Source organism: Cyprinodon tularosa, unplaced genomic scaffold (assembly GCF_016077235.1).
Source record: "Cyprinodon tularosa strain WSP-4 unplaced genomic scaffold, ASM1607723v1 ctg51, whole genome shotgun sequence".
In the NCBI taxonomy this organism is placed as follows: Eukaryota; Metazoa; Chordata; class Actinopteri; order Cyprinodontiformes; family Cyprinodontidae; genus Cyprinodon; species Cyprinodon tularosa.
Window position 1 is genome coordinate 2,437,962 of NW_024039241.1, and position 13,959 is coordinate 2,451,920.

Genomic DNA, 13,959 nt, shown 5'->3' on the forward strand with positions numbered 1-13,959 from the left:
CTCTTACTGTGCCTGTGACTCCAAGACCCTGTCGGGTTCTCCCTCTACCACCAGCTCTGTTATCCGTTGCTGTCAGGGTTAGTTGAGGTATGAGGACCCAAATGCAGAGGCAGAGAGGCTGAGGAGATTTCTGGGAGTTTTAATGGGGCAAAAACAGTAAACAAAGGCAGGAATCCAAAAATCCAACTAATAATGAAAAGCAAACCAGAACTGAGGGGACATCTGGGGAAAACCAAACACGAGGAGCCAGGGGGAGACGAGGAACATAGACAACAGCACGGGAAGACAGCAAAGACAAGGAACCAACAAAGAGTGAGAGCAGAGGGAGAGCATATATAGCAGAGAGAGACAAAGGGAGGGCTAATGAGCAGACAAGGAGCAGGTGTGAGAGGAGACAACGAGGGAGCCAAGGGGAAATGAACACACACACACAAGAGGGCAATAGAGGACAACAGAAAAACATGAGAACTAATATAAATCTAGAAATTACAACAAAACTGGAATTAAACCAATAAATCTAGAAAACAAGAGGCAAAGTAAAGAATAGCAGAACCAAGACCATGACAGTTGCCTTGCCTAATAAAACCATAATAAATAAATTTCATGCCCTTAAGCCCTATTTTTGAAATGTTGTATCAAATGTATATATAATATATAGTATATATAATATATAGTATATATAACATAGTACCATAGTATTTGATGTTTTATTGTACTAAAAAATGACGTTATAAAGAACACGCACACATCTAGGGCCATTGACTCACAGATTGGGAGAGAATAAGTAGACATTATATGAATTAAAGCTGACATATGCGTAAGATGATTTATTTTAGATCATGCAAGAAACTTTGTTAAAATGATTTTGAACAGTGTTTGTTATGTAGCTGTTTTATCATAATTAAGTTTTTTTTTTAGATATTATGAAGAAAACTGCAACCGGGGAGTAGAAAGAAACAACAAATAAACTTGAAGAGAAGGAAAGCAACATTACATGTTTTGCCAAAAAATACTACTTTCATTTTGCCTCTAAAATTGTAAAGGCTTTATCTGCTAAATTTAAAGCAATATACAAATTAATATATATATATATATATATATATATATATATATATATATATATATATATATATATATATATATATATATATATAGTATTATATATATTATACTATATATAATATATAACTTATTATATTATGAAATATATTCATAAGGATTCAGTGGTTATTGTAGTAAAATTAATCCTCCAATATGTTTTTGATATTATTTTTTCTACTCTAAATTTAAGCTTCCTCATACATCACGCTGCACTCAAGCACTCACAATGCTCCGCCCTTCTATACATTTTTAATCTCTTCTCAAAAATGTTTGTTTGTGAAATTGTAGTGCTAATAAAAGTTAGATGAAAAAACAAAAAATGTTTTGCTATAAATATAAAAATGCTAATTCATCCAAACAAAGTAGCAATTTCAATTAGTTTTTACACATCGGATTCCATTAATGCATAATGGTAATGCATTTTGGAAGAAGTAGTTCATACAATAGGTAACATGTCTTTTGTTCTAAGTAGCTACTTATAGGAGGTCACTTGCTTTATTTGCACTTCATAAGCAGCCTTTCTCCTGCATTGCACACAACCATTGTACTAACATTGGTGTGGAGCATAACATTTTCTTATAGCAGCAAAATGTGAGTTGAGGTTACAGAAAAAACTTAAGACAGAACAAGTGAGGCAGAGGGAGAAGTGCACTTAACAGCATGGTGCACATACAGTACAGAGCTGCACTGACTCCCTTTTAAACTGATGGTACCCTCATAACGCTGCTCCTCCTGCTTATGCGCATTTCCTCAACCTTTACAAAGAAACTGACGTTTGAACTTGACACATTCAGGCCAAAGCTGGTTTAGGCTTCAATACACATATTGGTGTTGTGTTCACAGTTTCTTTTAACGTTGACTCAGAGAAATAAAGAGCCCAGCCATCAAGCTCTTGTTCAGCATTATTGTGAGTGGACAGGGCTTTATTTTCTAAAGAGAACATTCTCTACAAAATAGACAGTATAGCTGCTGCATAACACTCCTGTAGCCGTCAGTATGTCATGTGTCCATATGAGGTGTGAGGCTTTAAAAGGCTGCTTTAGTAGTCAAAGGAGGAGGGGCTGGTCTTTAATGGTTTTCCCTCTGCCTTCTGTAGTATCAGTCACAACAAAGAACGACTGTCAAAGCATGACAACAAAGATTGTGCCACACAGGCAGTACTTACAGTAATATTCTGTTAGTAAGTCAATTAGAAAATGGTATTATTTTGAAAGTAAACTTACAAGAAGTAAACACAATAGCTGAAAAAAAACAGAATACCGATACTATCAGATACGTAAACACTACATTACATGCTTAAAAGTAAACTTAAGGCTCACAATCTGTCTGAGTGATGCTATAAAAGAGAGAAAAAAGGTGGTATAAAGAGTTTTCCATAAGCTTGAAAACATCTTGGAACCAGCTTAGAGTATGCACTTTTCATTGCCTCAGTATACTACTCTGTCCTTAGTAAGGAGAACACAAGCAGCCTTTTTAGATCCCTCATCAGTGATTATAATTTATTTTTGGTGATGAATAAAAAAACAAGTGTTTGGTATCTAGAAATTGTCAAACAATCAGATGGTATAAAATTTGCTTGCTTCTCCAATGACGCCTGAACAGTTTTATATTATATTAATATTATATTTTTAATGATAAACGACAAGGTTGTTGTTTCTTTACACTTGACTCACACAAAAGTAACAGCCCTAGTTGTAAAAGAACAGTAGATTTAAAATGTATAATTGTTTTGCAATATACACATTCAAATCCAATATGTTAATGTTTCAGTGTTGGTCTTGCATGTTGAGAGTACAGTGTTAATTTAACACTTGGTTAGTCAAATTCAAATATGTGAGAAATAGTTATTTCAAAGAGTTGGTGTTTAAACTAAAAGGTTAAATTGCAGCAGTGTCTCACACACTTCAGACCTATCTGTGAACAACAGCAATTGGAGTTGTGGTGTAGATGCAGGAGTTCTTCCTGCAACAGAAGGGTCAGAGATTTCAGTCAGTTGTTGTGTCCTTAGGCAGGACAAATTCAGCCACACTGGCCACCAATGGTGTTCAGACGACTCAGTGGTGCCAGCCTTGCTTCTGTCTCTGTGCCACTGGGCAGCTGCCGTTAAGACTGTAGTTCACCACATGGACTGATTAACACTTATGCATGTGTTAACTGTTGGCACTACACTCCAGTTTTATATAGATATTTAACCCTGATAAGTGTTGAATTGCAAATATAAAGACTGTTGTTCCAACTTTGTTACAGTGTGAACAGTTTAACACTTTCAAAGTGTTGTTTGAACTAGATTATAGTGTGGACTAATAGACACTTTAAGACTGCTGAATTTAACTCCTAGGGAGTTAAATCAACACTTGTTGTGGAGGCATATATGAATGTGTATTAAAAAAACAACATTCTACATTCATCTAATGGTGTCCCCACATTGAAATATGGTAGTGGCATTATGTTACTGTGGGATTTTTGCTTACAGCATTATTGGTTAAAGATGATGGAAAGATAGATTGATCTAAAGCAAAAAAAAAAGAAAGAAAGAAAGAAAGAAAACAAAAAAGGTTATATAGCCTAAAAGGATTTTTAGCTGGCAGCTGTCTAATTTCTGGCATAAAACAACTCTAAACAGTCTAAGTCCAGCACTAAATCTAACATAGAATCTGTGGCAAGGTTTGAAAGAGAATGTTTACACATGCTCTCCGTCTATTATTTATTTTCAGAAAATCTCAATAAAATCCCCAAATTTCTATGGTTGTAATGTGATTCAATATGGCAAGCTTTAAAGACTATGAACACTGTAACAAGTTCACAACAGTGAATTAGGGCCATAAAAAACAACATCATTTTTAGAACGGCAGTATGACTTATACATAAATAAAACAGAACAAGAGTGAAATAATAACAAACCGGTACAGAATTTCACATCTACACATTAGAATTGGATGGAGGCAGAGAGTGAGTAAATTTCAGGTGGGGATGATTAGAGAAGATGAGCAGAGGGTCCAGTGGGGCAACATCACAATTAGGTTTTTACTGGATACAGTTTTATACCTGCTATATCTATTGTTTCTCAGGTGGACTGGTTTACGGTTTCAATTGATGGTAGGTGGAAGCAGAACAGACCAATTTAAAGGGAAGCTTTCACTTTTATGTCACCAGCATACAGGTATACAGCTCTGTTTGGGGTTTAAACCAAGGTTTACAAATTATGTTGCTTGTAAAAACACAAAATGTCTTTGGTCAAAAATATGGTATTGTTTGCAGTTAATATGCTGCAGTAAACAGGCTGCAGATTAGCTAACATTCAAAAAAATGAAAAGAAAAAAAAAATCCTGCAATCAGTGGACTTCCTTGATTCATGTCTCATATCATGGAGCACTGCTTCACACTGTGAGGGCAAATAGGAGGGTTGGGGGATTTGGACAGAAACATGTATTACGGTAAGTCCCAAGGGTTTGATTCTCAGTAGATCAGTTATACACTGCAGTGTCATTTGTAGCACCATGAGGATGAGGTTATAGGGGCTAGATATTCACTGGTAGTTTGGTGCAAGGTTGAAGATGAAGCGGCCCAAGTGCAAAGCACCACTTTTCCTACTCTTTACCCCTTTGCCACCCGCTGTGGTCAGGATTGATGAGCTGTAATGCTGCAGAGGCACTGAGCTAGATTACAAGTATACCACTTTTTCATGTGTGCAATCGTTTTTTTTTAAAAAGGGCTCTGCTCTCTTTAATTGGTAGCTGTTCTTCCAAAGCAATTTTCTCAGCATGTCCCGCATTCTCTGAGTATTGTGTGGATAGAAGAAAGGGAGACTATAGCATAGCAAAGCAAATTATGAGCAGGAAATTATATCTTAAATATCTCCATTTTCCCAATATTAAAGTAAATAAAAGCAACAGATTTTAAAATTGTTCTTTTTTTTTTTGTTTCATGCCATATCTAAATAGTCGTGATCCCTAATCAAATATCAGAGATAATGACAATGAATAAATAAGGGGTTTTCACATTTTCATTTTATTCAAAAAGGTATCCAAACTATCCCTGAGTAAAAACATAATTCTTCTCTCAGTTATGAATTACTAATACTTAATAGTTATTTGTACTATTTCACAACTGAACCAAAGCTGGATTACTGCCTGACCTATAGAATGAGAAAATGTTAGAATGAATCTGTCTCACAGCATGAATTAGGATAAAAAAAAACTCAAAAAGCAAATATCATGCCCTGAATGGATATCATTCAGAAACAATTGTTATCTGTCTTTGATGATTGCAAAGTCATTTATCAGATTCTGGGACTCTCTAGACTACAGTGAGAGTCATTATCCTGAAGAAATAACAAGGAACAGTGTTGTTGTTTTTCTTCCTCGCGTCTTTTTACAAATGGTTGATGGAGGTTTTGGCCTCCTGTGGTATCGGACATATTTGGACACATGGCCTGGTTGGTTTGGAAAAGTTTTTTTTTCCTTATATATTGGATCAGTGTTGGAAAAGTGCATTTATTTTAGCTAGCCTTCTGTCACTAAAATTTGTTTCAACTAGAATATTTAAGAGTGGCAAAACAGGCAAAACAGAAAAAAAACCATAAAGGGAAAATATTTTTTTTCCTGCACCTGTTTTAAGCAATATTGGTTTATTTGATCATTTCTATGTTTCAGTTTGTTTTGGAACAATATAAGTTCCAATGCAGCATTTGGAACGGTCTATTATTCTAATCTGGCCTGTTTGGTGGTGGCTCCCATCATCTGGAATAAATTTCCTTTGGACCTTTGTGCCTTTTTAAAGTTGAAGATGAATTTGATCAGTATGGCTTCGAATGTTTCCTAGCACACTTGTGTTTAAGTGATTGTGCTTCTTTTGTAATGATTTTCTTGTTATACCCTTTGGTCTTATGTGAATGTTTAAAGGTGCTTTATAGATTAAATTAGAAAAGCACTCGGAGAGCACAGACTTACAACTATAACTAAAACTCGCACATGATCTGTATCATTATCCAATTTAAATCAATTGCTCATTGGCATGAGGCATACCTCTGGTTAAAAAAAAAAAATCACCAAAATCTGTTCATATGTTTTCAATTTATTGTGCTAACAAGCCAGCAAGATTCTCTTTTCTTGTGTTTTTGTCTTTATTAAACTACTTCCAGACTTTTTGAGTCTGATGTTGAGGCTGTCAGTCACTGCTGCTACCCTCTGGTTTAGTGGGGAACTGCTTGTTCCGCCAAATATCCTTAACTCACAATGTTAGGGAATCCTTTAAAAACTCCCCTATCCAGATTATGATCTAGATCATCCCCAACAGTTAAAGGACTGTTGCCATGAAGGAAACCTCGGATAAAAATATCATTAAAATCCATACAGAACTTTTCAAGTTGTCTTGGACACAGGCAGATAGACAAACACACACACACAAAATCTCCTAAAAACACTGCTTGGTGGAGGTAAAACATGAAATCGGATATTATTGTTGCTGGAGACCAAATAGGGCTTCACTTCAAACTCTTTGAAAGACTTCAAAGATTGAACCAAATCTGAAGAAACGGGGAAAAACAGCACAGAAAGATTAGAGGAGAGGTGCTGGCTCAGATTTTAATAATTCCTCTCTTAGAGTAGCAGGTGCAGTTCAGACACAGGTGCTCAGTTTTATTAGATCTCAGCATTGTATCCTAGCAACCCCGCTGTGGGAATAGGTTGGTGCCCCGCCCATGCCCCAGGGGCTGTTGGGATTGAGATTCTGATTAAGGCTTTAGGCTGGTTGTAGAGGGGATTGCAAGTCATCAGCACAGCTCTTAAGAGTTGTGGGAACCTGACAGGCCCAGAGCCTTGAGGGACTAAAACCAGCTTCAGCAACGATTCAAGAGAAACCTTGATGACTCAGTAGGCAAAATCCTTATCACCCCATAGCCTGATGATCATGCTCTCTGAGGACAATGCTGAAACTCAGCAGAACCATTTCATTACACATTCCTTCAAATGTTAACCAGGATTTCAGTTTACTTGAAATAATTTGAGAAAGACTACATGAAGGTGTGCTGATAAACATTTAAACACACTAATTTATGTGCATTTATTATTCCTCACATGGCTCAAAGGGGAAAGCTCCTAATGAACATAATTTACTTGTGCACTTTACTCAGCATGTCTACCAGGTTTTTCAACTAATCTTACCTGAGTAAAACTAGACATTTAAAGAGATAAGAGAGTTAGAATTAATTAGGAAGAAATTTGGGAGCGATTATGACAGGATTTCATTTGAGATGAAAATAATAAAAATGTTTTACAGAACCAAATGTTCCATCTTGAAAGATGGAAAATGGAAAATTCATTGTGTGAAAAGTTAAGTCAGACCCAGTGTTGATGAGAGTGTGGAATGACAAGAAAGTAAGATTGTGACAGAGAGAAGGGGGCTAAAAAGGGAGGTGGATAATGTGGTGACCCACTTTGCAGGCACCCTGCTGTGATGCTAACCATTGCAGCAATAAATAACACAGAGTGGGCCAGCAGAGCTTAACAGCTGCTTGGTGGCAGTTTCTGCCCCCTCATCCTCTGACCTGCAGCTACCAGTCATAACCTTATATTTTTATCAAGCAAATCTGCCTTCTATCTGTTCTCTGACTGAAGTTTGATTCAGTAGCATCCAATTAACCAAATGGATCTGTGTTTAAACAAATCACAAGAACTGCTTGGATATGTATTAAGGTTTAGTTTGGGCTTTGATGATGGGATGACAGATTAAAAAATAACCTGATATTCTAACATTTAGCTTTTTAAGCTTTAAATGGATTTCCCCTTAAATATCAGGCTGTAGCAGTTATTCAGAAATAAAAAAGCAAACTAAATTAGTTATGAAAAACTCTAAAAACGGCTAAGTTAGTGTTCTTACAAATGATAACACCTTGGGGCAACTGTTCCTCAGTGGGTGAAGTAGTTTGCAGTCAGGAGGTTATAGAGCTGATTCAAGCTCCCCGTTTGCATCTTGATGTGTCCCTAGACAATGCACTTAATCCCAAGCTGCCTGCAGAAATTTGGGTAAAAATGTGTTTGCATGTGTCCTTCCTTTAACAGCCACTACTTGTTATCTCAGCATTTTTGCAAAGGGTAAAAATCACTTTGCATGCCAAATACATTTTAACAGACACTATACTGGGTTGTTCTACTGATTTTTTGAAGTTTTTTCTTGGGCCATGTCCCCACTAAAATTGATAAATATAAGTAGCATAATAACAAACATAACTACGGTGGCCGGGGAGTGCAAACCAACAATACAAAATCTGAAACACTTTTACAAATCTTGAAACAACTTTACATTTGAGAAAACAAATTTACAACAAAGGAAACACTTTTACAAATCATAAAACAAATTTACATTTCAGAAAACAAAATTACAACAAACGAAACACTTTTACAAATCATAAAACAAATTTACATTTCAGAAAACACTTTTACAACAGACAAAATCCGATGGAAAGGGAGGGACTGTCTTCGAAGCTTACCCTGGAAGTGATAACCGGAGCGTTCATGATGATCCAAGATGGAAGCTAATCTAGTTGTGCTTTGCCCGTTCTGCGGCACTCATATGAGCAGTTTGATGCGGTTTTGTTTTTCCTGTGGTCGGTCCTTGGATTTTTTAAATGGTACAGAACAGTCGGAAGAACCAGATATGCTGTAGCAGTGCATACATTATCTTAATGTGGGTCACTCGTACGCTGTAATCGTAGACATGATGTCATGTTTACATGGTGTACACATCAGCTTGAGGTCTCTGCAAAGAAAACGGAATGTTGCTGGTCTTGTGCAAAATTCTGTTTCCCTGTGAAAATCTGTTCCCCCTGTCTCGGTAGCGCGCATTGCAGCCAGAGAGGCGGATCTCACAATTTTCAAGGCGCTCCTGATCATTTTTCGGTGAAAACAGCTCATATAATCAGGTCAACCTAATCGGTTGCTCTTTTTACAAATTTGTACATTTAATTCTTCCCATGTTATGGAGGGGAACAGATTATTTCACTCAACTGAAACATCCATTCTCGCCTTTCCTCCTCCCACATCTTTGGGAAATAAAGAGCAACTGTTTCCAATTTCTCTAAAATTGATATGTGTTATATGTTATACCAGAAATGTCCATAATCCAGTACTTACACTTACTTTTACATTTTTCAGAGTCATTAATTTTATGGGTGTCGGCAGGAAGTATCAACTGTAGTGGTCTGCGTTGCAGTGGATCTGCAGAAGACTGTACCTAAAGACATTTTGTTGTTAAACTTCTGCGCATTATGCTTAGGGTTGTCTATCATTTTCTTCTTTTTTTTTGATGAGGCATCCTTATGGCAAACACCACTTTTAGAGTGGGAGAACAACGACCACTTTTTTCTACCAACAATTTTTAGCTGAATGATACACAGGGTTAATTTACATGGAAACACTTGGTTCATGTGTTAGGAAGGCATCTGACAAAGGTTCTAGAGGTGAAACATACATTTATTCTGTATAGAATATATTCCCCTTATGTATTTTATAACTGGTGGACTGCAATCCAAGTTCACCTTAAAACACACATTACCAACCTTAATTCACTCTGACTCCCTGTATAGCTAGGGACCTATGCTCACAGCAGCTCCTGTGCTGAGTTTGTCATCAAACACCAAGACAAGCATTATGTACTTCAGAGACATGTTCGAAGCTAAAGCTGGAGGGACCTGTGCTTGTGACTCTGTGTTTGTCTTTGTGAGAAGGTGCTTGTTGGAAAAGTGAGGCGACTTGTCCTTGTAAGGATTTTAGCCTGGGCACTGGTAATCAATCAAAAAGTGATGTTGTGTGAAGAGGTCACAGTGATATGGCCCTTTCTCCTTTCTCCCTTCATTTGCAAATGGATTATGGCTTTTCTTCTTACTCTAAACAAACACTTGTGTTATTCTATTTGCATTTGATCATTTAAGGTTGACCCCTGCATTCATTGCATAGATACCATGGATGTGCATTACGTTCCACACTAAACTAGGCCCTGTTTATGAAAAAAATGCATGATGACTATTTGAAGGCATTAGATTTCAGAGGATTATATATGAGTACTACACAATATTACTGTCTTAAGAAAGGAATAAAAGACAGTACAGAGGAATATTATCATTATGCATTATCCACATCATATGTGCATACTTCATTAATCCTGAAATGGAAATAATCTAGAGTGCTTGGGGGAAAGTATTCATACATTCACACACCCTATCCTTTTGTTTATTCCAGTGTTTCACTTAATTTCTCTAAAGGGGGGCACTGTGCCTCACTACTGAGACTCCTTACCCCCTGCATGTTGTAATTGCATGTGATCAAAGTAAATGTCTTTACATTTATGAGCCTCTATAAGTGATGCCAGAGGATCTGACCAGCAGACAGACAGCTCAACCTTTGAAGGCAGGGTTGAGGTGGCCATAGGGAGGTTTGGGAGGAGTCCTGAAAGGCTGGTCTATTTCATCTGGAACCAGCTGAGAGTCAGAATGTTTTGTTTTTTTCTTTTACTTCCAATAAATCCAGCAATATTGTTCAGCCAGTGCATAGCTTTCCCCCCACAGCCACAAGTGGCACAGTAAGGTTAATCTGGTGTTTTGCATATTAAGGGAGACACAAATGGCCCTTCCAAATATGAAGTGTAAGAAAAAAGTAAAGAAACAGAAGTCAGTTAAATGGGCAACAGATACAGTACATAGATGATTAATAAAAAACACTAAATAAAAACACTCTCCGTAAACCTCGACCTCATTCCACCCAGAATCAATATTATAATTTTGGTTTTCTAAATGATTGTATTATTACTTTCATCTCCATGGATTGGAACCCCATCTTTCTTTTAAGAACAAACAACATTCCCAGTAGCAAATGCAATGTGCTCATTTAAATTAGCAGACCAAACTGGTGTGAGACTTAACTTCTGCAATCTTTGAAGATCACATGAAGCATGCCATATTTGTTCTTGGCCCTTGCCAATTTGCACACTTTATTTAAAATCTTTGGAAATCTGATTTATAGTGTTAAGCATGAGGGATTGGAATTTATTATTTATTGTATTAATTAAAACTATCATGAAAAGTATTTTGAATTTATCATGACAGTGACACAATTCAATAGTGATACTTGAAATGACATGCTGTTTTTTCAGAATCATATTTAAGTTTTCTTCATCACTGGAAGTTTATTCCTCTCTATTGTCACTACAAGCATGCTTGGTGTGAGGGATTGCTTTCAAGTCAATGAGTCGATACAATCAGCTGGTTTTCCTTATATAGAAAACTTTGAACAAATCCGACTGTATTATCTGGTTGAATTGTCTCTGTAAAGTGCTTACAGATGACTGGAGTTGTGAATTGGTTTTATATAAATAAACTGAATTGAAATTGATTTGATGTGCAAAAGAAGCCTGTTTCCAAATGGATATGGCTTTAAAGAGTATTAGTAAGGGAGTTCAACTTTTATTTTAACCACAGCAAATATGTGGACCAACTCTGATTTTTTTTGTGGGTGTCTTTCAGCAAAGGATGGTCACTTTTCAGGCCAAATTTTCAAAGCTCACAACAAACTATTTTCATGTAAACTGCTCCTTTATAGACACCATGGGCTTACTGACTTCTTAGTGAATAATGAAAATCCCTGTGTTAGTAGGTTTGCAGTTTAGGGTTACTTTTTCCATTTGGGAATTTGACAGTTTTTTCGAGGCTTGGAATATGAAACCTAACCATGCTTTAAAGTTTTCTTCTTTATTTATTTCCTGTGTTGAGTGACTTGTTATTTTTTTGGACTGTTTGTTCACAGATGTTGCCTAAAAAAACCTCAACGTCATTATAATATAAAATGCACTATTACTAAGATTACCCTATAAATGTAGAATTGACTAGCTAGGTAATGTTGGGACTTCTGGTTGTACTTGATTTTATGTAGAGGTGATGAATAAAAGCACATGAATGGATATGGATGCTTGTAGGAAAAAATACACATAATGAGTAATTCCTCCTCTTTACTGTTTACTAATACTTCTACCATAAAATTCCAACAAAATTTGACATGGTATGTTTGTCAAAGTATCATCAATGCAATACTAGAATTTTTAATTTGGAAAGAAAAATACTCCTCTATTCTCTTTCTTGTTCCAAAAAATGTATTTAATGTTCATCAAGTGTGCTCTGACTAAAGCAAACACTTTTTTTATATTTATCATAGGACCCAAAAGATGAACTGACCAGATCCCCTGTAGAGTCATTTGATCAAATCATCTAGACAATATAAATATATAATATAACAGTAAAGACAATATAAATGCTTCAAATTGACTCAAGGAAGTCTGCAAATACAGTTTAAGTGGATGTTTTTAAGGGCCCCAACAGTCCATGAATAATTTTTTATTGCTTTTTTACCAAATGAACATTAATTTTTACATCCATCTTTTAAATTAAATATTAAGCATACAAGAGGTCCATATTTTTGAAGAGCCAGACACTTATAGCTATATCAACTACGTTTTTTTCACAAGAGTCTTTCATCTTGGAGTACTGCCACACTGGCTGTATAAAACATCCTTGAACTGTTGTAAATTTTGATTGTCTGTCCATTAATGTGTCACAAGTCTTTTATGAATGTGCCGTATAAACCGTTTAGAGGACAGCTGAAACATTGAGCATGATCTGAATGACTGAGAGGATTTTCTGACAAAAGTTGCTTCCATTCCTACTGCATTGTAAGTTAATCACTAGCCTTTGTGATACAATTACACAATGCATGGATATGCAGTAGGCGGTTTGAGATATTGTAATACTGAACAAAAGTGCTGATTAATATAACTTCCATGATATTGGAAACTGTATTGATGGATTACAAAGTAAGAAAAAGAAGTTAATAGAGCAGGTTGAGAGTGACGAGAAAAAGGAAAGATGCCTTGATGAAATGTCAAGCATGAAAAAGCTAGGTGGGCGCAGTACTTTGATTAATTGACTTCAAGTAGAAGTGTGGTCACTGACCCACACACGGATTGATTAGCTCACATGAATGCAGAGAATATTTGCTAAAAATACTCTGAGAGCTCACCAAATCCACACACCTTTGTTGCTAAAGGCCGATTTTTGTCTCTTGTTATGTTACTGTCCCAGAATAATATCCTTGTACTTAAAAATAGTAATTCTTCAGTTAAATAAAGGCAAGATTTATTTTCAGATGTATACCACAGCTGATTCCAGTTCTCTTACAACCATAAAAAGCAGCTGATAAGGATTCAAATGGCTTTGAATTGTGTATTACTGGGGGGAAAAAGACGGCATATTTAGTAATGATCGCAATACCTGGAGTTAAGCATGGTGGTGGCTCAGCATTTCTTATGAGCCCCATATCATCTGGACTGCACTGTTAAAGTTATCCAGACAAAATTAGGGTAAAATACGAGCAGCTGTGGTTGCCAGGAAATTACAGTAAAAAAAAAAGGGAATCTGTACAAGACAAAACAGTAAATTTCTTTGGTAACCATAAATATTACAGTTGAAAACATACATACCTTAAACCCTTTAACTGTAATGTCCCGTGAAAAAAAAAAAACCCTTTCTATAGATTTTTACATTCATCTGCTGTAAAACAACAGACGTCACAGTTCTTTTTACAGTAATTTCTTCTTTATTTACATTGTGGGATAAACGTTATTATGGTAAAAAAAACTTTTAAAACAACTGAAATGTGGTGAACATTTTTAAAGGCTGTTATAAAATAATAAAAAAACACAGTAAAATTGTAAAACATTTTATTTCAATCTGTTAAATTTAACAGTAAATTCTTGACAACCACAGCTGCCGGTACTTTACAGCTAAAAATACAGTACTATACATGTGCGAAATAAATT

General features: G+C 36.0%; 1 protein-coding gene across 1 annotated transcript in view; it reads left to right on the forward strand.

Annotated features, from left to right (window-relative positions):
* The window catches only part of rtn4rl1b (reticulon 4 receptor-like 1b), a 241,115-nt gene that overhangs the window by 75,981 nt on the left and 151,175 nt on the right, over positions 1 to 13,959 (forward strand). The window lies entirely within an intron of this gene.